The 27,535-nt window shown below is 39.4% G+C and overlaps 1 protein-coding gene across 1 annotated transcript in view; it reads left to right on the plus strand.

Annotated features, from left to right (window-relative positions):
- The window catches only part of PDE1C (phosphodiesterase 1C, calmodulin-dependent 70kDa), a 556,088-nt gene that overhangs the window by 265,302 nt on the left and 263,251 nt on the right, over positions 1-27,535 (plus strand). The gene's annotated exons all lie outside the window — the stretch shown is intronic.

Genomic DNA, 27,535 nt, shown 5'->3' on the forward strand with positions numbered 1-27,535 from the left:
CACGAATTCATTGCCTAAACTTTGTGCTTTCTAGCCTTTTCAGATGTATTGGTGCATGTAATCAATGTTCATTGCTTTGAAAATCCCTTTTATAACATTTATGCAATTTTTTAAACCTAAGTCGCATTACCTGTTAGGGTGAAAGTCATTAAATATGAGAATCCTGCTCTTAAACTCTTGATTTCTTGAGGTCGTTTCTATGAAATGCTGTGATATTTGCCCGTCCCCTTTTTCTTTCCTCCACACTGCCTCTTCTCTGCTCCCAGCCCTCACTGTACTTGCCTCTGCTTTGGTGCAGGCCCTACATAGCTTTGCACGTATGATTTCTTAATTTTTTCTGCTTCTTTAAAATCTGTAGATTATTGTTAAAACAAAACTATGTACAACATTGTTTGAATCACAAAGGTAAACTTGAGATGAGAAATTCTCAAATTTCCGAACAGTATGGGAAGGTCGATTCCGTCACTGGGCTGTCATGAATAATGCTGTAATGAACATGGGAGTGCAGGCATCTCTTCAACAAAGTGTTTTCACATCTTTTGGGTAAATACCCAGAAGTGGGATTGCAAGATCTAATGCGAATTTTGTTTTTAGTTTTTCAAGGAACCTCCATATAGTTTCCATAATGGCTGTACTAATTTATGTTCCTACCAACAGTGTAGACAGTATAGGAGGATTTCCTTTTCTCCTTATCCTCACCAACACTTACCTTTTGTTTTTTTGATAACAGCCATTCTGACGGGTGTGAGAGAATATCTCCTCGTTGTGGTTTTAATTTGCATTTCCCTTATGATTAGTGATGTTGAGCATTTTTAAAATATGCCTACCGGCCATTTGTGTGTCTTCTTTTGAGAAATATCTATTCAGATCCCTTGCCCATTTTTTAACTAGGTTTTTTTTGTTGTTGTTGTTGTTGCTTTGCTTGCTGTTGAGTTGTTTGGGCCCCTTATATATTTTGGATATTAATCCCTTATCAGATGTAGGGCTTACAGATATTTTCTCCCAACCCGTAGGTTGTCTAAGTTGTCTCTGCACATTGTTAATTGTTTCCACTCAGATGTGGAATCTAAAACTTCTAGAAGCAGAGAATAGAATGGTGCTTACAGAGGCTGAGGGGGGTGGGGAGAAGGAGTGGGGCGGTGATGGTCAAAGGGTATGAAATCTCAGTTAAACAGGAGGACTGTGTGTTTTTTTACATCTGTTGCACCAAGTGCAGAATATCATTAATAATATTGTGAATTTGAAAATTACTAAGTAAGTAAATTTCAAATGTTTTCACTCCAAACATGTTAAGTCTTTGAGGTGATGGATGTATTAACTGCCTTGATTTAATTATTCTACATTGTATTCATAAATCATAATACCACTTTGTACCCCATAAATATCTATACCTGTAAGTTGTCAGTGTACAATAAAAATAAAAAGTAAGAAAGCAAATGGGAAGGATATAAACTGGAAATAAAATAGGAACAATAATAATACAAACAGTAAGAAACTGAAGTTGAGCTGCTTTGCACATTGGCATAGATCTTGACCTTTTTTACGGTTTGCATAGATTAAAGGGGTGACTCAGGTGCTACTGCTACTGACTCTGGTGAACATTTAGTACTAAGAATAATGAAACGTGTGAAGGGATTTAATATGTGTGTTTGAATGACTAGATACACATTTGAGAGGGAGAAGCTTGGGACCTTTTAGATTTACACTGCAAGTCTAGATCTGCTGTTCAGTGCGGTACCCACGTGGCTGTTGAGCCCTTGAAATGTGGCAACCATGGCCACATGTTAAAATGATAAATTTTTGGATACATTGAATTAAATAAAATATACTATCAATACTAATTTTACCTGTTTGTTTTATAAAACATGGCTAGTAGAAAATCTAAGATTACATCTGTGACTCAGCGTGCCTATTGGACAGCATCATTCTAGCTGTTGATCAGAAGGAAGGCTTGGCTCTGAGCCAGCGTAGCTTTCGCATCCTTCTCTTTGTTAAGGACATTCTTAAGTTTTATTCTTACTGTTAGTACCTAAAGGTGATGAAGTCTGAATTTCAAGAAGACTTGCCTATGCTCTTTTTTCTGATTGATTTTGGAAGATTTAATGTGGTTTCAGTGGTTTCGTTATTACATCCGATTTTTTTCTTGCTCTGAAAACATAAAGTGTAGAATTTGAGGAAATGGTAATCATTACATCAAACTGACAGAAATTAAAAAAAAATCTTTTTTCTGCAGTATTTTACAGCACAGCCCATAACAAGCTCATCTCTATAGAGGATGAGAGTTGTGATTTTTGATTGAAAAAAATTCCCTCCTTTAGCTTTTTTTTTTTTTTTACCATTTTTGATGTGTTTCTTCGTGTTTGCAAAGAATATTGAAGCAATGCTATTTCATTTGTGATAAATTTGGAGTCTTATATTTTCCCATGTTGGTAAATTCAGTATTGCTTTAGAATACTATAACTTGGTATCTATTCAAACCCAAACGTAAGCACACATACAATATACCATTAATTTTGCATGTCAACATATTTTTGGTTTGGCTTTTGTCAGTCTCTGAAGATTTTTTTTAAATTAGTAGGTTTTATTTTCTTAGAGAAGTTTTAGGTTCACAGCAAAAAATGAGGGGAAGGTGCAGAGATTTCTAGTATACTCCCTGCCCCCATATGTGTAGCCTCCCCTACTATCAGCCTCCCCGACCAGAGTGGAACATTTGTTACAATCAGTGAACCTATGTTGACACATCATTATCACCGAAAGTCCATAGTTTGCATCAGGGCTAACTCTTAGTTTTGTGCGTTCTATGGGTTTGGACAAATTCATAATGCCAGGTATCCATTATTGTAGTATCATACAGAGTAATTTGACTGCCCTGAAAATCTGCCTATTCATCTCTCTCTTCCCCCACACCCTGACAGCCACTGATCTTTTTACTGTCTCTGTAGTTTTGCCTTTTTTCAGAATGTCATATCGTTGGAATCCTACAGCCTTTACAGATTTGCTTCTTTCACTCAGTAATATGCATTCAACTTTCCTCTATGTCTTTTCATGGCTTGATAGTTCATTTTTTTAAAATGCTGAATTATATTCCATTGTCTGGATATATTACAGTTTATTTAACCATCCACCTACTGAAGGATATCTTCGTTTCCAAATTTTAGCAATTATGAGTAAAGCTGCTATAAACATCTGTGTGCAGTTTTTAGTGTGGACGTAGTTTTCAGTTAATTTGGGTAAATAACACAGAGTATGGTTGCCAGATCTGACGGTAAGAGTATGTTTAGTTCCTCTTGCTCCACATCTTCAATAGCATTTTGTGTTCTCATTGTTCTGGATTTGGGCCATTCTAACAGGTATGTAGTGGTGAAGATTGTTTTAACGTGACTAGATCAGGGGTTCAACTGGAGTTCTCTTGTCCCAGTGAATGCTGTTCTTGGAGGACTGAAGTATGTTCTTGGTGTTCTGAGATGGACAGCAAATCCCTTTTGTGGTGGCTACTGAAGGATAAGAGAAGATGACAGATTAGAGGACGGGACACTAGCATTCCATCTAAAACTATAAGCTGAGGACAGCTTTGCCCTATGCAAGTACCCAGGTTTAGTGCAGGCTGTGGGTCTGGCAAATGAAAAAGTGGGAATGCTGAGGCTAAGCTGGAGAAAATTCAATCCAAACTCTAATTATCTGGGAAGCAGCGTTTGTTCTATTTGGTGGTTGATTCATTCTGACTACAGCTTCCAAATTGTACTGGGGAGTGAGTGTGTGCGTGTGTGTGTGTGTGTGTGTGTGTGTGTATGAGTGAGTGAGGTAGGAGAATATGGGTTACCTCAACATGCAGCTTTTGTTTTCTGATAGCAGCTTGTGTAACCAGCTGTCAGATGGAGGGCCCTCATTAGCAGAGCAGATTCCTGGGAAGGTATTACAAGGAAACAGAAGCTGGCAGAACTTGGTTGGCCTGAAAAGGCAGCCACCACTCGCCAGGTGTTCTGCTCCTCCTCCTCTTGACCAGAGAGAAAACGTACTCTCTCCTGAACAGAGCAGTTGAATGGGGCCTGTATCTTCCCTGTGTGACCTCTGGCTGTAAATACGGACTGGGAATTCCATTCATAACCTGGTGCTGAATGTGTAGGCGTGGCCAAGCCAATTGGAGTCAGCCAATCACTGACCTTCCCATCCTCTCCCCACTGCAGTGAAATCCTTCCACGGCGAACCTACCTCTTTGTCTCATTTCTGATGCCATTAGGACTTGCTCGCTGGGAGCCTGTTCTCGCTTTCTCCTGCCAGGCTCCTCCTGTGGTCTGTCCTGTCCTGGACGCCTCAGCCAGCCCTTCTGGGGTCAGGTCCTCCTGGTCCTGAGCTGTTTCTGCAGCATCTTCAAGCTGTGAATACATACGTAACCCCAATTGTGGTCTTCATGCCCCATTGGTTTCTGCTAAGCCCCTTCCCCCCATCTCTAACCCCCGACTTGGATCCTGGCCTGGGATATCAGGCTGTCCCTTGTGTCTGGCTTCTCTCTCATGCCATCTTTTGGTGTCTGGCATACACTGACCTTCATGTAAATAAGTAGGCACATTTGGAAATAGGAAAGTGTCTTCTGAAAAGCAGGTAACTCTTCACACCGCTGGTTCTGAGCTCCCTGCTCAGTTTCTGCTCTGTGTGCTCTGACCCTGGTGGTCAGAGAGGACCGATTGCATTCTGGGACATTTGCCTCTTCTGTCAGCTGGTTCTGGGACCATTTCCTGCTTTGCCGGTCACTGGCGTACTTGACTGCTCCGTTTTAAGCCCCTTGGATAGATTCCTTCGTTGGGCTGGTACTTGGAGATATCCCTTTTCTAGTGTGTGTGGCCATCTGTCCAGGTCATTACAATTCACTAAAAGGGAAAAAAATTGGGAGACTATATTCACTGAGGGAAGTGGAATTGCAGTTGCCTTTGGAAGGAGACAGAGGTAGAGAGAGAGCTTGGGTGTTAAATGTTCAAAGCACGGTTCTTGTTAAAAGAACTGTGCTACAGGATTCCAGTCCTGTGGCCAAACTGTGTACGGGATTCCATGCTTCTGAGAGCTCACAGAACTGTGGCTCAGGGGTTCAGTGATTAAATTCGGGCCTACCTACGCAGATGTGCATGGATGAAAAGAGCTCTGATTTTATGTTTAATCTTTGCTGTCTCTGATAGCTGTTGAAGGAGGAGGAAATAATTTCACCAAGAAGTAAGGTTATGCAATGAGAGAAGAAAGAGTAGGGAGTGAGGAATGAGAAGTACAATGGTAGAGAATTTTCCTTTTCTTTTGTTTGTTTTTTTGTTTATTTGAAGAGAATTAATACTTCTTGATTCCCAGGCATTTACTAAGTGGTCTCTCTCTCGATATATGTACATACACACACACACACACACACACACACACACACACATATATACATATGTAAGAAATGTATATATGTCTATCTTTAATTTGCACAACTGCCTTGTAAAGTTGGTTTTAATGCCTCCATTGTATAAAGGTATATTGAAAGCTTCAGATATATTAATAAACTGTCCTCCAAATCATGTTTTCGTCAATTTTATATTTGCTTGGGTTGGTTGTACACTTTCTTTCTCCGTTTCCCTCCCTCCCTTCTTTTCTTCAAAAAATGTTTATTTTGGACCTTATTATCGCTCAGTTCTATATTAGGTACTGTTCAACTCAGTAGGGATAAACCTCATGGCATATCCCAATATGAATCGACTGCATATTTTTTAAATTTTAAAATTTGAAATAATGATAGATTCATAGAGACAAAGAAGTGCTGTGCATTTACCCTTCAGCTCCCCCGGGGTTAACATATTCCACGACTATGGTACAATCTCAAAACCAAGGAATTAACATTGGTACAATCCATGGAGCTTATTCAGATTTCGCCAGTTTTGCACACACGCATTCTGTGTGTCAGTTTTGTCACATGCATCGCCTTGCGTATTCACCCCCACAATCAAGAGACTACTGTGCCATCAGCAGAAGACTCCGTCATGTTACTCTCTTGTAGTCACACCATCCCCTCTCCTCCACCCCTAATCCCTGACAACTGCTACTCTGTTCTTAATCTCCATAATTTTGTTATTTTATAGATGGTTCTTAAATGGAATCATACAGTATGCATCCTTTTAAGGTTGGCTCCCCCTCCCAGTGTAAATTGTATATATTGATACTTTGTTCCTTTTTATTGCTAAGTCATCTGTGGTATGGGTGCCCCACGGTTTGTTTTATCATTCACTCATTGAAGGATGTTTGGATAGTTTCCAGTTTGGGGCTATTACACATAAAGCTGCTGTGAACATTTATGTACACATTCCTGTGTAAAAAAGAGATTAAATTCTTCTGACGTATGACTTAAAATTCATTAGCGCTGAAATATGAAAAAAATCATCATATTGTAGAGGAAGTTTGATAGCCTTAGGGAGAAAACTCAATTAGAACTTAATGACAATGACTGAGGTTGTTTTTCAGCAAATGTAATCTTTAAGCAACATCATGGGTCACAAGAGATTTTGACCATTGCAAGCTGTGCGTTAAAGCTTTCACTAATCCCACTGGCTTTTACACTGATTTTGTTTTATCTGTCTTATTCTAGAGTTAACATTTCTGCCAGAACCAGTTGTGTGGCAGTATGTCCTATTTCTTAGTTCTTTAATGGCAGTAACTCAGCCACAAAAGCCAACAGGAGAGGACTTCATTGACAGATTTCTTGGCTGGTCTTTGATGTGTGTGTGCATTAAATGATGGGGAGCAAATAGGAAAGAGGAAGAGCAGGAGCAAAGCCTTTTTTGGTTTGCTTTTAAATGTTAAAAATATCAGAAATAAGAAAGAGAGGCAAAGAAAGCAAAATTACACTGGATTGTTATGTCGGTAATAGGAAAATAACAAACTATTTCATATTGATTTCCTGTATTCCTGGGATTAAAATAAAGTAACATGCAAAACACTGTGAGGTAATTAAAATTCCATCAGTTTTTTTATTCAAATAGATCTAATTTGATGAAAGAAAGCTTTCCCATGAGGCCCTTTACAGAGATAAAAGTGTAATTTGCAATTGACATTAACAGGTGATTATAGAAACCATAATCATATTCTTCTTTTATCTTTAGAGCGCCAGGCCTAAGCTAATTCATTTGTTTGTTTATTCATTCATTCATTTGTTTATTCATTTATTCATTCATTCAAATGTTCTCCTAAATAATTACTAATATGTCTGCTTATAATCCTAGATACTAAGGGGGCCCCATCCCATATTCCATGCTCCCCTTAAACCACTTTCTCTCCCATCACCCCATGATTTCCCATGTTCATGACTTCTGCTTGGAGTTACACTTATCCCTTATCATCACTTACCTAGAATCTACCTGTTCTTCAAAGCTCACCTCAAATATTACCTTCTCTCTGGACTTGCTCCTGATTTTTCCTGACTGGAAATTATGTACCTTTCTTTTGATTTTCTCTAATGTTGTATTTGTGACCCTTTAATATTTTCTATGTTGTATTATGGCTATTTATGTACATTTCACATCTTTGCTACTCTATTGTTAATTTCTTAAGTGCTGGATTCACATTTGATTCTTCCTAGTATTTACTTGTTCTCTTCTTCCTTCCCTTCCTCTCTTTTTTTGCCCCCCTCACTCTCTTCTACCTTTTCTTCTCCTTCTTCCTTTGTTCATTTTTTTCTCTGTTCTAGGTATTTTCTTATTTTGGAGATAGCGTCTTGGTCTGTCACCCAGGCTGGAGTGCAGTGGCACGATCACAGCTCACTGCAAGCTTGAACTCCTGGGCTGAAGTGATTCTCCAGCTTCAGCCTCCTGAGTAGCTGAGACTACAGGTGTGCACCACCATGCCCAGCTTTCTAGATATTCTTTAAATGTATGTTGACCATCCACTATATGCCAGACATTGTAAGAGGGGCTTTGAGTAGAAAGAATTGAAACAGGTACTAGGTTCCTGAGGCAACTTGATTATATATTTAAACATGAAGAGTGAAAAAAAAAATCTTCCTGATTGTTAGATTGAGACACTAAGGACATCTTAAGAGAGAGTATTAGATATTCCTCTTCAGAAATTTTAAATGAAAGGCAACTAATTTTTCCTGAGAGAGGAGCATGTAACTGTAGTCTTCCTTAATGGCGGGGGACTGACTAGGACCCATTTCAGTTTAGATCCAGGACTCTGTGAACCTTAGGAAAATTATTGTGTTCCAAGTTTTGTTGACAGACATCAACTGGGTGTCAGCTGATGGCATAAATTGAAAATGTCAGAGTAAGACATGACTGGAATTCAAATTATGTGTTCAAGTAACTTTCATTGGTACATACAAAATGCTTCAGCTCAGGAATACAGCTCTGAAATATAAAAAAAATATTAAGAAGGCAAGTGGAAGTAGAGAGTAAGTATTCGGTTTGCTTATCACTTGCTGTGTGGTACTGAATTTTGTGACTTGTTCCACGACTGAGGTACTTGATATGTGGTAAGTAAGAATGCCATCCTCTAACCCTTCTCTGCTTTTCTCCCTTCTCAAAAAAAGTTGTTGTGGAAAGAACATACTTGAAGCTGGGAACTTCCACTGAGCATAATCTGTTTAGAGAGGTCAGCAAAGTGGAAATTTTAGAAAAAAGTCTACAAAGCTGTCAGAAGTCCAGTGCCCTGGATTTTAAGGAAAAGCTATAAAGAGTCTGATGGAGTTCATTTCCATACTATAAAATCCCCGGGAGACTTTTTTTTTTTTTAAATCAAATGTTCTGTGAATGTAGGAATATCAAAGAGAGGGCTCAGATATCACTGGAGCAGGGTGGCATTTAGTGGCCAGCTTCATTGGGGATAAAACATCAGTTCTGCTGATGGCCGCAGTAGAACTGGATCACAGTTTTATTAGGAAGGAGGGTGAATGGAGGAGCTCTCCCTCAAAGTCACTTACGTAGCCTCTGCGGATGTTAGTTTCGTGGACTTTCTCTCCTGTATATGGTTTGTTTCTGTAGCAAAGCATCTGGCAGCAGAGAAATATGGGTACCCTGTGCCACAGGTCATAAGAGTTTTACCAGACTGATGGTCTAGGAACTACCGCAATGCAAAACATGGCTTTGAATTTTATGTTCCTGGCAATCGTGATGAAAACAAGCACTATATGATCTCTCCGTCGTCCGGAAGATTTTGACTTGCTCCTTAGAGTAAAATTTAGATTTGTGTAAAATTTGTCTGTCACAGACTGAACTCTTGCGGGCCTTGTTTGAATACAGTTTATCCTTGTACAGATTGCCAGGATTTGAGGCTCTAGTGTGCTTTTCAGAAAAACATAGCTGCAATTCTACACAAAATATTTTTTTTTTTTTTTCTTTTTGAGACAGAGTCTCACTCCGTTGTCCGGGTTAGAGTGCCGTGGCGTCAGCCTAGCTCACAGCAACCTCACACTCCTGGGCTCAAGCAATCCTTCTGCCTCAGCTTCCCGAGTAGCTGGGACTACAGGCATGCGCCACTGTGCCCGGCTAATTTTTTCTATATATTTTTAGTTGTCCCCCCAATTTCTTTCTTTCTTTTAGTAGAGATGGGGTCTCGCTCTTGCTCAGGCTGGTCTCGAACTCCTGAGCTCAAATGATCCACCCGCCTTGGCCTCCCAGAGTGCTAGGATTACAGATGTGAGCCACCATGCCCGGCCCCACAAAATGTTTTTATTCCCTAAAAAGTATCTGTGTATTTTTCTGTCTTAATTTTAAGGTATCTCTACATTTCTGTATTTCAGGTCTATGGGATTTGGTTTGAGTGGACAATTTTGAAAAAAGGACATATTATAACTTTGGTATGTTGGAAGTCACTTTATATGCTTACTATCTCAGAAAAATGAATTCAGAATTTATAAAATTAATTTGCCTCTCTTTTTTTGCCTATGAAAAAATAAAAGAGGAAAAAATGCAGAGAAGTTCTGTATGTCTATTTTTGGTTATTTTTCAGGTTTAATTAAGAGATTCAGAAATTTTAAGTGCATTGGTGGTTACACTCCCTAGGGGCTGTTGGTCACCTATTGGCTAGGACGACTTCTCCAGTTTGCTCTTAGTACATTAGCATATTATAAAATCATTATAAACTAACATTTGTATTGCATTTTGAGACGTCGGATTTGGCTGATAGAATAGTATTTTCTTTTTACTCCTTGCCTTTTTGAACCCTATCAAAGCACTGTCCACCTCAAAATCCTTCAGTGATTCCCTGCTCTCCTGACATAAAAGGATTTCTTCATTTGCACGGTGAGCTACAGCCATTCTGAAATACTTGAATCCCCCAAATGTTCCTGGCCATCTTTCTCTTCTGTGCATTTGATTTCTCCTCATCTGTAAAGCCTGTATTCCCAGAAGCACTCTGCCCTGGAGTCTGCCCATCCTTCCTGTGCAGGAGTACGTGCTCCTCTCTTGGGCCCAGAGCTCCCAGCATAGACCTCACTAGAGCCACTTGCCATGTGGTCCTGATGTTGCTTTCATTCTTTTGTCCCCTGTCCAGCTAGGCTTTCTTTAGGGCAGGGGATCTGTTGGCTTCTTTATACCTCAGTGCCCAGGATAGCTCTTGGCATGTGGCCTTACCTCAGTAATCTTGGAATAAATCACATTGAAGGTGCACAAAAGGATAGGGATGTCTGGAGGCTAAGAATGGAAGACCAACTTCTTCAGGGTTGACCCTGGGTCACAAGCTGACCCCTGAAGGCAGAAAGGAGATCTCTTGAGAGGCTGAGGGACCCTGGATTGGGGCCTCTGTGGCCTGAGTTCCTAGTGTGAATGTATCCTAGTGTTCCTAGTGTTCCTGTGTATCCAACCTAGCTTAGAAATCCCATAGCACCTCAATTTAGTAAATACAAATGAAATCTGTGTAAAGTCTTTCATTCCAGATTTGCTGCTCTTGCACGTTCCCTATTTCAGTGAGGGACGTCGTCATTATCCACTTGCCAATGCCACAAATATGGGGGTCATGCTTCCCTCCTCCTGTTTCTCTCTACTGTTACAATCACAAAGTTGTGTCTGTTCAATTTGTGAAATATTTCTTGACTCTAGTGGCCTTTGTCCATCTACACAATCAATAGCAGAGTTCAGGCTATTATTTCTTCCCTGGTGGTCTCCAAAGTTGTGTATGTATTCTTTTCACTTTCTTGATGATATCCTTTGAAGCACAAAGGCTTTTAATTTTGATATTGACCTATTTATCAAGTTTTTCTTTTGTGGCTTATGCTACTGATGTCGCATCTAAGAAACCAGAGCCTAATCCAAGGTCATGGGGATTTACTCTTATGTTTTCTTCTAAGAGTTTTATAGTTTTAACTCTTACATTTAGTCTATGACCCATTTTGAGTTAAATTTTGCATATGATATAAGGTGATGGTCCAGCCTCATTCTTCTGTGTGCAGATATCCAGTTGTCCCAGCCAGCACCTTTTGTTGAAAGGACTATTATTTTCTCATTGAATTATCTTGGCACCCTTGTCAATGTCAAGGTATTTTTGTCTTAATTGTTGTCAGTATTATTATCTGTCATATAAGTAATACATGTTAGAAAATAATAATAATTAACATTATTGAGCTGACTAGGTGTTAGGCACTGTTCCAGAAGTCCTACCATTTAGTATTCCCAGTAGCTCTATGAGATCAGCACTGCTCTTATCTTCATTTTACAGATAAGGAAACAGAGGCATGGAAAGATCAAATAACTTGAAAAAGGTCACACAGGTGGTAAGTGTTGGGGCAAGCTGACTGTAGAGCCTGTGCTCTTAATCATCGGAGTGTGCCTGACTCTGTCTTGTTTATAGGAGATACAAAATGTTAAAACAGCCAAAATTCTATTGTCCAGAGATGTACTGTCAACATTTTCATGTATAGTTTTCCAAACTTTGTTCTATACAACAAATGTTATGACAGTGGGATTAGACAAAATATGCATTCTTGAAATGGCTTTATTTACTTTGTTTATATATCATTACTGACTTTCCTTGCTCATAAATCTACATCTAAAGCATCATTCTTAATGGCTGCATGATAGTCTACTTCATGTCTGCACCATCATTGATTTAACCAATCCGCTATTGTTGGACAATTAGGTTGCTTTTGAGTTTTTAGATTATAAACAATGCTCTGATGCATGTATCTTTGAATACTCCTCTTTTTATGTATTTTCCATTTTTTTCCTTATGATAAGGGAAAAATTCCTCTAGCGGAAATTTAAAAAGTATGGAAAAAATGTAAAGCTTTTAATACGTATTGAAAAATTGTTCTCAAGTAAGTTTCAACATGCTTATCATTAAAACTGTATATTTTATGTCTGATAGGTAGCTCTGATACTACACTGCTATGTGTGCATCTCTGATTATGAGTGAGATTGAACAAATATCAGTGATTATTATAATTTTCTTCTGTGAATTACTATTCATATTTTATGCATATTTTCATGCAAGAGCTCTTTATATACTAAAAATATTAACCCTTGTCTTTTTTCTTTACCTTTCCCCCTAGTTTGTCATTTTTATTTAAATTTTTTTTTTGATATATAGAAGATTTAACTTTCTAGGTGGCCAAATTTATCAGCAAAAAATATATTGATCTTTTTCTTTGTGGCATCTTTGTGTTTAAAAATGAAAGGTCAGAATATTGTTTCCAGCTCCTGGCTCTCATGAGCTGGGTTTAGGAAGAGAGAGGGAAGAAATATGACAAATCATAGAAATTTTCCTTTTTATTTTCCCTGATTGTTTTATCTTAAGCCTTGATTATCTTCAGCCCCTTAACTTACAGGGGAATAAAGCATCAGCTTAACCATTTGGCATTAAAAATGTTAGTAGTGAGGCAGGCTGGGGATGGACACTTGGACACTGAGCATCTCCTACAAGTTGTGCGGTTTTCAGCAGTGTTTTGTTCCCTGTGGTTTTTACTCCTTCAAGTTTGCTCCTAGCATTTAGACATGATATTTTGTACCCCAAATGACTTAATGTGTATGAGATCGTATAGCACCATTGGTTAGAAAAATCACACACAGTTTAATCAGGGTTAAAAAAGACTTTAATATATTTCTTCAAGATGCAGTAAATAAAAGTTCTTGAAGGTGTACACTTAACAAGCCAGATTCGTGGACATTAAAACTATGTTACCTTTTTTAGAAATCACTGCTGTGATGCTGTGATCTTTTGAGTCAGATTATACCAGAAGTTTTTTGTTTTGTTGACCATGTAGCTTTTAAATGTTTTCAAACTATCTTCTTACTGACTTGACATTTAATGCCTTTGGCCTGTGAATTTTCCTTATGTCATTTTCCAAGGTTGTAGCAAAATACTTTTGTATCTTGCCCTTTTACCAATTATTGCAGTGCTTCAGGGCATTTTTGCAGGTCTTGTCTTCCACCCAAATATGAGGAGGGTGCTGCCTAAACCAGTGTCTTCTCTTTGCCTGACCTCACAGGTTCCACATGATCTTTGGAAGGGGACAACTCGTTGAAGCTCCCTTTGTTGTCTTTCCTGAGGGTCTGAGCTAAACAGAACATACATAAAAAGACCTTTAAGTTGAAAATTTTGAGGGGTGTGTGTGTGTGTGTATTTTAAAACTGGAACGTGGTTTTGCCAACCGCAGCTGAGGAAGGCCAACATATGTGTAAGGAGTGTTATTTTGCTGAGATTGTATAATCCTTTAAGCCTATTGTGTTTATAGCAGGGGAGGCCACAACTCACATTTGAAAATACGATTTTAGGTGATCAGAAAAGCTTGCTTTTGACTTTTCTGCTAATCTACTTTTTGATTTATCCAAACTCATTTCCATGAGCACAGTCCGAAACACTGAATGACAAAGTACAGAAGACTCAGCTTTCCAGGTTCTAAAAGTGTGGGTTGTACCTCTTGGCTTTCAAATTAGTGTTTACAGGAAGTTAGAAAGTAAGAATGAGTGACTTTATTATTGTTGTTATTTAATAGCTACAGTTGATTATCTCTTATTTTCAGAAATCAGATTAGTTGTCAGTTGATATCCACAATGACCCTGTGAAATGGGTGTTATGAATTATCATTTTACAGCTGGAAAATGTGAAGCTTAGAAATAACTTGTAAAAGATAACAAAGCCAGGAAGAGGTAGAGCCAGGACTTGAAACAGTAGGCCATCTGACTAGGAAATGCGTATTTTAAAATTAGCTTTACTGAGTTCACATACAATAAATAGTGCATATGTAAAGTGTGCAGTATGATAAGTTTTGACATATGCGTGCACCAAAACCATCACTACACTCAAGATAAAGAACAAAGCCATCATCTCCAAAGGTTTCCTCTTGACCCTTTTTAATGCCTCCCTCTCCCAATATGCGTATCCCCTGGCAACCAATTATCTGCTAGAAATAACACTATAAATTATTTTGTATCTTCTAGAATTTTACATATATGGATTTATATGGTGTATTTTAGCAGCCTTCTTTCACTTTTGAGAGTCTTCTATGTTGTTGCATGCATCAGTGGTTCACATGTTATATTATGGACTACTATTCCATTATATGGGTATATACCACAGTATTTTATTCATTCACTGTTCGTGGGCGTTTGGTTTGTTTTCAGTTGGGGCTATTACAAATAAAGTTGCTAAGAATATTCATATGCAAGACTTTCTGTGGATATAAGCTTGCACTCTTCTAGAGTAGATACCTGAAAGTGGAATGGCTACATCATATAGTAGCTGCATATTTAATGTTTTAAGAAACTGCAATACTTTTTTTCCCCAAATTTGTGCCATTTTACATTCCCATGAGTAGGGTGTAAGAGTTCTAGTTGCTCTATATCCTCGGCAACACTTGGCATGATCAGTCTTTTTAATTTTAACCATTCTAATAGGTAAAAAGTGGTTTCTCATTGTGACTTAAACATTTCTATTTCTGTAACATCTGGTGATGTTGAGTCACATCTTTTCATGTGCTTATTTGCCACCTACCATGTCTTCTTTTGTAAGATATCTGTTCAGTTCTTTTGTACATTCCAAAAATTGTTAATTTATTACTGAATTTGAGTTTTTGTATATTTTAAATATAAGTCATTTATCAGACATGATTTGAAAATATTTCCTTGCAATCTGTGACTTGCTTTTTATTTTCTTAACATTGTCTTTTAAAAAGCAGAATGTTTTTAATTTTAATAAAAGTCCAGTTTATCAATTTGTCTTTTTTATCGTGCTTTAGGTGTTTGTTATGGGTTGAATTGTGTCCTCCCAAAAAAGATGGAGTCCTAATCCCTTGTACTGCTGAATGTAACCTTATTTGGACATTGGGTCTTTATAGAGGTAATCAAGTTAAAATGAGGTCATTAGGGTAGGCCCTAATCCAGTATGACCAGTGTCCTTATAAAAAAAGGAAATTTAGACACAGACATGTACAGAGGGAAGACTGATGTGAAGACATAGGGAGAAGACAGGCATCTTCAACCAAGGAGAGAGGCCTGGAACAGGTCCTTCCTTCATAGTCTTTTAGCAAGAACCAATTGTACTGACACCTTGATTTTGGACTTCTAGCCTCGAACCATAAGATGATACATTTCTGTTGTGTAAGCCACCCAGTTTGTGATACTTTGTTATGGCAGACATAGAAAACTAATATAGTGTCACAAAGACTTTCTCCTATGTTTTCCTTTGTAAGTGTTACGGCTTTAGGATTTATGTTTAGGTCTTTGATCCATTTTAAGTTGATTTTTGTATGTGATGGGAAGTATGCGTTGAAACTTAATTTTTTGCATGTGGATATCTAGTAGTTCCAGCCCCATTTGTTGAAAAGACTATCCTTTCTCCATTGAATTGCTATTTTGACTTTGTTGAGAATTAGTTTTCTATACATGCGTGTCTATACAGATGTACAGATCTTCTGTTCCATTGATCTATTTGTCTATCTTAATGCTAATACCAAACTTTCTTCATTACTGTAGCTTTATACTAAGACATGAAATCAGGTTGAATTAGTCCCCTGTCTTTGTTCTTTTTCAAAATTGCTTTGGATATTTTGGATCCTTTGCATTTCCCTATGAATTTTAGAATCAGTTTGTCAGTTGCTATACTTGGATTATGTTGAATCTATCGATGAATTTGGGGAGGCATCTTAACAATATCACATCTTTTGACCATAAACACAGTATATCTCACCATTACTTTAGGTTTTCTTTAGTTTGTCTTACAACATTTTGTAGTTTTCAGTATACAGGGCTTGACAATCTCTTTTTAGATTTAGTAATACTTAGGTATTTTGTATTTTTGATATTATTAGAAATTTCAACTTCTGATTGTTCATTTATAGTATACAGAAATACAATTGATTTTTATATAATAATCTCAGATCCCGCAAGCTTACTAAACTAATCGATTAGTTCTTTCAGCTTTTTGGCAGATGGTAGCTGGAGGGTGGCTAAGCCAGGATTTAGACCTGCCCTGACTGACCCCATAGCTCAAGCACTTTGCATCATGGTATTGTTCTTTTTAACTGTCTTTGGTGGCTTCGTGGGCCACAATTTCTCCTTCTTTCTCGTCTGTTTTGGCTGTAAGTGCACCTCATTGCCAGCATCAACCACATTTCTCTTCCATACCCAGCTTACCTGTTTATAGAATTTCATCATTTTTTTGTTTCCTGCTGTGCCTGTGAGTAGAAGGAAAACATTTCAACATTGAACTTTTATATTTCTAAGGAAAATGGTACCAATCCATCTTGTACTGCCAGTACCAACTGTAGATGATGGGCCTGGCATTGGAGCCCTTCTGGGACAAGGCCTCTGACCCAGGTCTACCGGTGGTGTCTGAAGGATCTGAGACCCGGGTCATGGCTAATTTCCCCTGTTAACATCCACTACTGTAGAAGCATTTCATTTCTTTTACTCTTATATTCTGTATACCCCCACCCCGAATTTTATAGTGTGGGAGAGGATTTTGTATTTTAAGATAAATAAGACAATTTTACCAAATTGATCAGCCAATGCAAAGAACATTAATCTTTCTGTAGAGTGTTATTTCTGTAAAGTGAAACACTTTACCAAATTAAAATGCCAGGAAAATAAGGGGAGAGTCATTTCAGGCAAAGAAGTAAAAATCAATTACCTGTAAAAATTTAAACAGTATTTTTTAGGTGATTTTATTTCCAGATTAAATAAATAAAACTCCTGTGCCTTTTCTTACCTGATTGGCTTCAGTCAGAGCCAGTGGAACCGAGAAAGGCACAACAGACCTATTATTGATCTGCAAGAAGAAAATGCCACTGATGAAAGGCAGTAATGACATTTTAAAGAGGTGACTTTTGAAAAAAATGTTTTTCATGAATACTTTAAGATATCTCCTATTGTACTGAAAAAATCTGATTTAAGTCTGGCTTGAATATTTAAGTGGGTCTGTAGGTACTAACTTGTGCAAAAAAAAAAGGTACTGAATTCAGGTACTGAATTCTTGCAAAATTTCTTTAAAATGGCCACATTCAAAAATGCAAAATTAGCAGTAGACTAGAAGCAATTCTTTAAACTCTGACTTTGTGCTTAGTGGTGAAGTGTTTGTTTTGAATTACACCCTTCAAACACAGCCAGTTTGGTGTGGCTCCTTTTAGTGTGATGGGAGGAACCTCCTTTTTTATACTTAAGTGAAGAGGCAGATGAGTGGGGAGTGAGAGGAACACAGTTAAAATTCTGGATCTGGTGCTCACTAATTGTGAGGTTTGGGTGATTTCTCAGAATCTCGATTTTTCTGTCCAGTTGTGAAGATGAAATAGATGATGTAAGTGGACACTCAATGAAAAGGGGCCGTGCATGAAACAATGGTGAGCGTTCATGACCAAGGATTTTCATTAATCTAGTCTAATTCTATGGAGTTTAGTGTTTTAAAGGTGCTCTATAACCTCAAAGTGCTATGGATCACTAAAACATTGGTAATAATGGTAGACTGTAGAATATGCACTTTGAGGCCAGGGAAGCAATGTGTTTATACATCATCATCTTCCACAGACGCCGGCACCAGTATGAACCCATAATATGTGTCAAATAAAGAATTGCTGACTAATGGAAATCAGAAGAGACCTCATTTTTCTCTTACTATCTAGAATGCTGTACAAATGGCTCTCTAAATATATTAAGAAGCATGTTCTGTTCTCAAAAATTTAGTATTAAAGAGAATTTACCTGTTGTATGTATTTAGACTCTTTCTGTGGCATGTGATAGAAAAACCATCTCAAATTAGTATAAGAAATAAAAAGATGATTTATTAACCAATGAGCTTGAGAACCTGAGAGTCTATTGGATTTAGATGTAGCTTGATCCAGGTGTTCTGATGAAGGCATGGGGACCCGGGGTGTCTCACTCTATTGTCCCACATCCCTGCTCTGTAGAGGCTTCCTTCTCTGCCAGGCTTATCTGTTGCAGCTAGTTCTCACATGACCCTAAGTTCAGATCCACCAGGAAAAAAAAGTGTTTCTAGTACTCTTGCACAAATTCTAGGGCTCATTTGGACTAGCGAAGCTTGGGCCACACGCCCATCCCTTAATAGTTCCTGTGGAAGAGGAGGAGGTTTGATGTGCACACTGATTCAGGTCTGGGTCAGGCTTCCCTCTTGGAGCTTGGCGTAGGGTCTTCTCAGAGCTGATGGTCTGAGAACGAGGAATGAGATTAGTATTCTACTGCCAAGGAAAGGGGGCATGGACACTGGGCACCAGTATATGGTAAGTGTCCAGTCCAGCTACTGACCCCTTGGTCGTCTTCTCTAGGCCTTTGTAGCTCACTCCTCCACAGATGAAGTTTAGAGAAGGGATATTATTTTTAATAAGATAATGAGAGTTCTGAATAGTCAACTTTTTTTTTTTTTTTTTGAGACAGTCTTACTCTGTTGCCTGTGCTAGAGTGCCATGCTGTCAGCTTAGCTCACAGCAAGCTCAAACTGCTGGGCTCAAGCAATCCTCTTGCCTCAGCCTCCTGAGTAGCTGGGACTACAGGCACACACTACCACACCTGGATAATTTTTTCTATTTTTAGTAGAGATGAGGTCTTGCTCTTGCTCAGGCTGGTCTCGAACTCCTGACCTCAAGCGATCCTCCTGCCTCCGCCTCCCAGAGTGCTAGGATTACAGGTGTGAGCCACCACGCCCGGCCTAATTTTGTTATATTATTTCTGTCTGTTACCAGGTATCTTGGGGACCATTTTGTGTTTACAGGCAATAAAACAACAGAGACTTTCCCCAAATGTCCAGACTACACACAGGGATCTGACAAGATCTTGCCAGTGATCTAGGGATGCAGGGATTTGGGTGCATGGAGTTGAGTTCAAGTTGTCTTAGCTGTGACCTCCTGCAAAACTGATCCATATGGTTCTTCTGCAGAGCTTCACATAAATATGTACAGAACAGCCACGTTAAATTCTGTGCAGAGGGCAATCTTTGCATGGACACCCCTTTCTCATTATCCATACAGCATCATCAGAAAGGCCTCTCTGATTATTCTTAACAAACATCATTATCTGAAATTAGCTTTTGTTTATTTACTTATTTTTTGTCTTCTCTCACTAAACCTCATAAGAACAAACATTTTTTTTCTGTCTTTTTTTTTTTTTCAGGAGCCACAGCATCTAGAATGGTGTGTAGCACATAGTCAGCACTCACTGTTGTAGGTGAAAAAATGGCTTCTAGAACTATTTTTGTACTGCCTCTGTAGGTATCAACTGAGCTGTGTAAAAGAAGTTGGATTGAGTGATTACAATAGCTGAATCCAGCGGAATCCAGCCTCACAGCTGTGTTATTATAATGGATAGGCCATGTGATGTAATGAAGTTATTAACTCCCAAAGTTTGTACTTTATCCAAAAGACACATTACTGGCTTTAGGCAAGGAATGAATCTGGCCTCCATGATAGATGGAACTTACACTTAAAGACAATAAGCATCGTACTAGACAGTGTTTTATCTTGAACCACACAGTTGCATCTGAGGACAAACATCATGGCATTATACAGAAATGGAATAAGGTTTATTATTAATGTACTCTTGAAGCTCACAGTCTCACAATCTACTTGGCAGAAATGTTAAAGTAGTTATCTCATTCAAAGAATTTGACCATGTTCCTGGAAGTGAGTTAGAGTTTCCAATGTCAGTTCCTCCATGCATGTCCCCCCACCCTAATCTGTGAGAAGCACTGATTGCAGCTACCACATGTGTTAAAGGGCATCTGTGTTTCCCTGTTCTAGAAAGAACCTGTTGGTTGGGTCTCTGAGTATGTCTGTGGTAGGCTGGATTCCTTAACAAATTGAATTCATTTGAGCAAATGTGTAGGCTTAACCTTTGCAGAAATGAAGTTAAATGAACATCAAAAGAAACTATGGGGCTGATGGTTTAGTGCATTAATAGACATCAGAGCCCAAGTTAGCTTTATTTATAGATATTACTTTTATGGTGAACCATCTAAAAAGACATCAACAAAGTGAAAAGAAACTGAATTTCAGACTGTTGCTTGCAGTTGTCATTCTATGAGTCTAAATGATTTAAGATTTTTCATTCCATTAAGACATTTTTAACAAACATGTAGATGCACTTTCCAAATACTAAGCATTGAGGATAAAAACTGAGTAAGATGCAACCTATTTTGGTTTCAGGAAACACCCAGTGAGAAGGAAGAGAGACAGATCTGCACACAACTAATTTTATTATCTATGATAGATGGTGCAATAGAAATTTGTGCAAAATATGGTAAGAGGGGGCAAATAATTCTTCTTGGGATGGGGTGAGGAGTGTGTGTGTGTGTGTGTGTGTGTGTGTGCGTGTGTGTGTGTGGTATGTTTATTCTCTGACTATGGCTTTATTTTTTTCTTGAATAATACTGGAAACAAAAATGCAAAATTAACATTCATTGACTGCTTTTTATGTCAGGCATTATTCTAATTACTTTATGTCTGTAATCTCATCTAACCCCCATTTTTATGAATGAGGAAACTAAGGCCCATAGAGGATCAATAACTTGCCCAAGGTCATGTGGTAGAGCCTGTATTCAACAAGCGACTCTTTTTAGCCGTCAGCCCCCCAGCACCACTGTGCCTCCTGCTTCCCTGCTGGTTAGCAGGGCTCTCCTGCAAGTGCTCCCCGTGGATCCTTAGGAGTGGTTTTCTTTCCCTACAGGTTACTTTCTTCCTGTTTGGAGCCCATGAACATGTGTGTGTGCCCCTAGGGTGACTTCACTAGTATCAGGGGAGGAGCTTACTACTTATGTGTACAGTGAAATGGTGTTCACTGGTCTGTTTTGGAAAGCTTACTTCTTAGTGGTTCCCGCTGCAGTTCCCACTGGGTTCTCAGTATCAGTCTCTGGCATTATTAAGTCAGCTCTGTTGTGTTTTAATGTGCTTACTGCTGCTAATGGGAAGTTCTTCTTGGGAGAAGTTCTTCTTGGAACTTGGATTTTGTTTGAACTCCTTCCCCAATTTTTTGACTTTTGGCCACTCACATGATGCCACTGAGCCTCAGTTTCCTCATCTGCAAAATGGAGATAAGGATGCATTTGCTCCCTCACCAATGGGGTTGTTGGGCAGGGCACTTATTCCTGTGGATGTTGGTTAGTTAGTCTGCAAGGATGATCTCCTCTATGGGAGGTGCTGTGTATGTCCCCATGAAACTCACAGCTTCACAGGGGAGATGCGATGGGTATAAATAACCTTGATGCACAGTAATAATGCAAATTATAATAGTAGGGGCAATAGACAGCTACCATTTGCCAACAACTTACTATATATCAGAATACATAGTTTTATTTAGGCATTAGAATCAACTCTGACATGGAATTTCTTGTTATTTTTAAAACTCACTTTAAAAAACAACTTTTAAAGTAGTATATATGCATGGTATAAAATTAAGACATATAGAAGTGTGTTAAATGAAAAGGTAGTCTCTTTTCCACTGTAGATTTCTCAGGCCTACTCTCTAAAGAAAAATCACTGTAAACATTTCCTTTTGTATTCTTTAAGAATTCTTTTTCACATACTGGCGATATACGCATATCCATTCTTTTATGCAGATATAATCATATTATGTACAGTTACACACCTTGTTTTTTTACCTAGTGTGCTTTCTCTTTCTCTGTCTCTCCCCACTCACGCAAACACACACACACACACGCGCGCACGGAGAGAGAGAACGATCAGTCTCTACCTCATTCCTTTTCATAGCAATAAGTTCTTTTTCTCAGGGAATCAGATGGGTTTAAAAAATCATGTCATATAAAAGTGTTCTGTAAAAGTAAAAATATTAAATATATTTAGAAAGAGTAAATAGGACCTGTATGAACCAAGGGGGGCATTGGAGCTCAAACTAAGTGGCTTCGGAAAAGGACTCTGGTTCCAGGGTAGGGGACATCCCCGGTGGATGATGGAGGCTGGAACGTGGCTGAGGGTGAGGCACTGGTTTCAGAGAGTCTCGAGGGACATGTGTGTGTCCAGGGCTCAGCGCGGACACTTGCTCTATGGTGGAAGCACTGCTTCCCACTCCTCTGGTTGTGTCAGAGGCTAGTGGGAGAGCGTTGCACTGGTCGGGATTTGGAATTGGCTGGAGAACTGAGTGAGTCATAAGCAGATGATGGCAGGGACCTGAGGGGCACGGGCTGCCATCGTGAGCTCCAGGCCTCCCAGGCCACTCTCCTGCCTCCTCTGTACTTTGTCCCTTTGCTCCATGTCCACCTCTCCCACCCCTTCCCCCCACCCCCAGCCTTTCCTGATGAAATCCTACTCTTCCTCTAAAATCTTCCCCACACCCTCTTATAGCATTAGGAACATAGCAGTAACAAGAGCTAACTTGTTTCAAGTTCTCACTACATGCCAGAAACCATTGTGAGCTCTTTGCATGAATTTATTCGTTGAATCCTTACCACACAAGAGACTATTATAATATCATCCCCATTTTACAGATGAGGAAGCCTGAGGCACAGAAAGCCCCCCTCCTTTATTGAGCGGTGAAATCCAGTTTCAAATTATTGCAGTCTGATTTTAGTGCCTGACATCAGGACCATGTTTTCTATCATTGATTCTCACAGTGACCATGAGGTAGACATGGTTATATGCATTTTTACAGGCGAGGAAAGGGGAACTCGGAGGGGCTAAGCAGCTTGCCAAAGTTGGGCAATACTAATTGGCAGAACTGGTTTTTCAGTCTCATTCTCTTGACTCCCCTCTGCACAGACACCTGTTGTGTTAGAGGCATTTGTGCCTGTTCTTCCCTCCACTATGGGGGTTGCCTTTCTTCCCCAGAGGCAGCTGCACTCGGCATTGCTCCAGGCACGTAGAACACACTCATTAAATAATTGCTGAATAATCAGTCTCTCTCCTGACTGCTTTGTGTGTGAGGTTTTCTAACCTTACCAAAACTTTAGGGCATATTTCACTGTAACTGTTTTGAAATTGTATGTGGAAGAGTATAAAAACATGTGTTCTCTTAATGTATGTGGAAGAGTATAAAAACACGTGTTGTCTTAATGTTGCCATCTCACCTTGAGTTCGTCTGTCTCTTGCCTGAGGGTGTTTTTATATCCATGTAGGAGTGCTTTCACTCCATAGCTCCTGTTCTGACGTGCAATCAACAGATTTAATAGTTTACCAGTGTCATGTGGGGCTTATCTTGAAGCTGAGTGTGAAGTGGCTTCAGAGACAGAGAGCTGGGGCTTGCAGAAATTCCCGGAGCATTTTCCAGGCTCGGTTGGGCTCTACCGAGCATGGTTTGCACAGAACCCCTGTCCCCACCTGGCTGTTGGACCTTGAGGTGGGTGTTTGAATGGAGTTGTAATGGAGTGCGTCAGTGATGTTGAATCATTTTCCCAAGTGTAATTTGAGCATGTTCAACACACGGTACATTCTTATGAAGAGCTTATTTGCATGTTAACATACCTGCATTTTGAATCTAAGCCCTTTACTTCCATAGGACTGTGCCTTGATTTTGTGCTTAGGTCTGAGAACGTCTGTAAGTTCTAGGAGGCCCGTGCCTGTGTCTGATATAACTCTATCCTCCTACCCCCGACCCTAGCACAGTGCCTGGCACATAGTGAACAAGCCAGAAATATTGAGTAAATGAGTGATTGTGTCTTTAGGAAGATGAGGAAGGTTCTGGATAGGAAAGAGTTTCTGAAAGTGCTCCAAGTGTACTGGTTATTCTGTTACTGGACACCAACATTTCCTTCATGTTCCAATACTTACAAATGATCTGTGGTTTTCTGACAGCACAATCTTTAGGAGGTGGCATGGTAACCTTGGCTGTGACTTTCTTGTTGCTGTGGCCTTTGCACACACAGTTGCTAAAATTAAACTTTTGCTTTGGCTTAGTGCTGTTGATCTGCTTTCATCATTTGAGGAAATGTGCAGATATTAGAAAATTTGCCAGGGGCTGGAGTTTGGCTGTGGAAATGAATGGTGGTTAATTTCTTCCTTTAGCTAAATAACTTGTGGTGTTAGAATTTATGTGTGTTAATGAGATTGCTAATTATGTTCAAAGTGATGTATATGGTGGCTAAATTACTATAATTTTTCTACCGAGGGTCATTTTCTGCTTTGGTCCCTTTAACTGTGTTACGGACCATATACATGATGCTGTAGGGTTTTTAAATTTAGTTTAACAATTCTTTTATGTATCATTAATATAGTTAACCAGATGTGTATAAGTATAGTTGATGATGATAATTCAGTGTATTACCTTTGTTTTCTTTTGCTGAAATTAATCGACATAATATATGCACAAAGGCCTAGCACAGAGTCAGACATATGGTAAAGGATTGGTACGTATTAAGTCATCTATCCAATAATGTGTGCATTCCTTTTTCCATCTGGTGACAGTGATATTGGAAATAAGATGTTTCTAACAGCCATGTAGAGTCATTTTATTTTTTGGTGGTTTTTTTTTAAAGTAAGTGACATTTATTCTTACATATTTCAAGTTCAAATTATCGCTCCAGTGCTCTCTGATACAGAGTTCTGGAATACCAATTTATCCTTCTCTAAGCATTTGAGAGGTTCACGTGTATGTATGTTTTCTTTGAGCCAAAGAATTGGCTTTGTCTACAATCATGTCTTCAGCCAGCCCTCTCTATGTGAAGGTGGGATGGTCTACTCTCTGTGGGAGACATTCAAAAGATGTTAATCCCACCACTTGACAATGGTGTCCCAAACATCACGTTCTCTCTGATCAGCAACAGAGAGTGTCTACTTTTTAGATACTTACCAGATAGCTGAGTCTTGACAACCCTGCAGCAACTCCCTAATGGCTGTTGACACCTTTATCAGTGTAGGAGGCAGGCCAGCCACCATCCCCCAGGTTCTCCAAGCTCTGTTGTTGTATCTAACAAGCAATTTATTCAGACCGTTGTAGTATGTACACTGTCTGTGGAAATACCTTCAAGGGCATTGGGCCTCTGACTTTTGTTCCATCCCCAAGAACACCTGAACCCAACCACTGTGAACGGGGACGAGGGATGGGAGGTAGAACCAACATTTCTTATGCACCTGCTAGTCAGGTACTGTGCAAGATCCTTTACCTGTGTCATCTCATTTAATCCTAATGCTACCCTTAATAGGTGGGTATCCTCACCTCCATTTCAGAGATAAGAAATCAAAAGCTTGGTGTACTTAAGTAATTTGTCCAGTGTTATAGTTACTAATCTGATTCCAGGTCTGTTTACTGAAAAGCCCATACTCAAAACTTCTATGCTGACTTGCTTCATGCAGCACTAATTGTTGTTACTTAATGTTTTTTCAGTATGTACCCATCTATCAATCCATCTCTATGTTTCCATGCAGTAAATTCCTCCTAAAATTCAGTTCCAGGGAGGCTTATCTTTTTGTACACTTGTAATGCTCCTTTTTCTTGGATTGTGAGGACTGTGTCACTTCTCATGATTCTCTTTTTGCTTGAATGGAGAGTCAGATTGAGTGCTCAGTGGTACAAATTCTCATCTCTGATTTTTGGTACTATTATCTCCCCCTTTCTAGAATTTTCTACCACTCTCTTTTTTCTTTTTAAACTGCCTCTTAAGCTTCCAAATTATTTCTTTTTTTTTTTTTTTTGAGACAGGGTCTCACTCTGTTGCCCGGGCTAGAGTGCCGTGGTGTCAGCCTAGCTCACAGCAACCTCAAACTCCTGGGCTCAAGCGATCCTCCTGCCTCAGCCTCCCGAGTAGCTGGGACTACAGGCATGCGCTACCATGCCCGACTAATTTTTTTTTCTATATATTTTTAGTTGTCCAATTAATTTCTTTCTATTTTTAGTAGAGACGGGGTCTCGCTCTTGCTCAGGCTGGTTTCGAACTCCTGAACTCAAACAATCCGCCCGCCTCGGCCTCCCAGAGAGCTAGGATTACAGGCGTGAGCCACCGCGCCCGGCCCCAAATTATTTCTTAAAGTAAGATATAAATTATAAAATCATCATAACATTTTTCAAACAGTTAACCAGATTTCTCATCTTGGACATCAGCTTAACTATGTGCCCCAATAGAGAGATACTGGATCCATCTAAGCAATAGCTTTTGTGTCTAGTCCTTCCACACATGTGTGAATGCAGACGCTTGTATGTGTGTGCACACACAGACATTAGTAGGACAAGCCCCTTGAGTCTCCTGGCCCATGGCTTGCATGTGTCTGTCTTGCGTGACCTTCGTCTCACTGACCCTGTCTTCTAACCACTCAGTGTAACTAAAAGGTCATCTGTCCAAAAGATACTTTCGCTCTTGCTTCTCTAACTTCCCTTATGAAATCTTTTAAAAGAGGCATTTTCTGAGTGTTTGAAGAATTTATAATAAATCCATTGCCTTGAAATTTAGTTTTGGAGATCATCTTGGGTGATCCTTATTGTCTTGCAGGCCTCTACATTACTGTTCTAGCTTGGGCTGGGCTGGAAGGGGACATGGGCAGGGTGAGAAAACTGTCTTCCTCCATATAGGGATGCGGAGCCCACAGAATAATCATGATTCCTCTTCACTGCGTGCCCCTCCAGCCTCTGCTGGGAGGGAGGTGTTCTATATTGCCAGTTTCTCTCTCTTTCAACTTGGTTTTCACACCCAGCAAACACATGGAATTGTGTGTGTGTGTGTGTGTGTGTGTGTGTCCGGAAGCATAAAGAGACAGATGGTTCTGAAGGCTGGCACAGAGTGGGAGCTTCCTGCTGAACAGATGTCCCTTTCAGGGTAATGCAGGCGCCCAAGAAACCTATGTTTTCTGGCACCTACACCCACTGCTAGGGGTCTTTCAATCCTCTGAATAGGCAGTCTGCCCCTCAAGCAGACAGAGGGAACATGGGCCAGCCAGCAACCATGAACAAATACAAGGCATAGGTTTGCCCTGGATGGTGGTAAAAGTTCAGAATTGATGCTTTTTGTTTGTGTTTTGATCCTTAGATTTGGTGCCTTTTGCTAGGAGACCAATAGGCCCATCAGCTCTGAGCAGCACTCACTCTGTATGGACATAAACTTAAATTCTTGGGAGAATTTCAAAGTTGAGTAGAAGATCTATTCTTGCCCACAAGGAACTGGTGATTCAGTCAATTTTGCCAGTGCCGTAATCTAGAAGGAATGAGACTAAAACAAA

The sequence above is a fragment of the Propithecus coquereli genome, unplaced genomic scaffold, assembly GCF_000956105.1.
Source record: "Propithecus coquereli isolate 6110/MARCELLA unplaced genomic scaffold, Pcoq_1.0 Scaffold134, whole genome shotgun sequence".
NCBI classification, from domain to species: domain Eukaryota; kingdom Metazoa; phylum Chordata; class Mammalia; order Primates; family Indriidae; genus Propithecus; species Propithecus coquereli.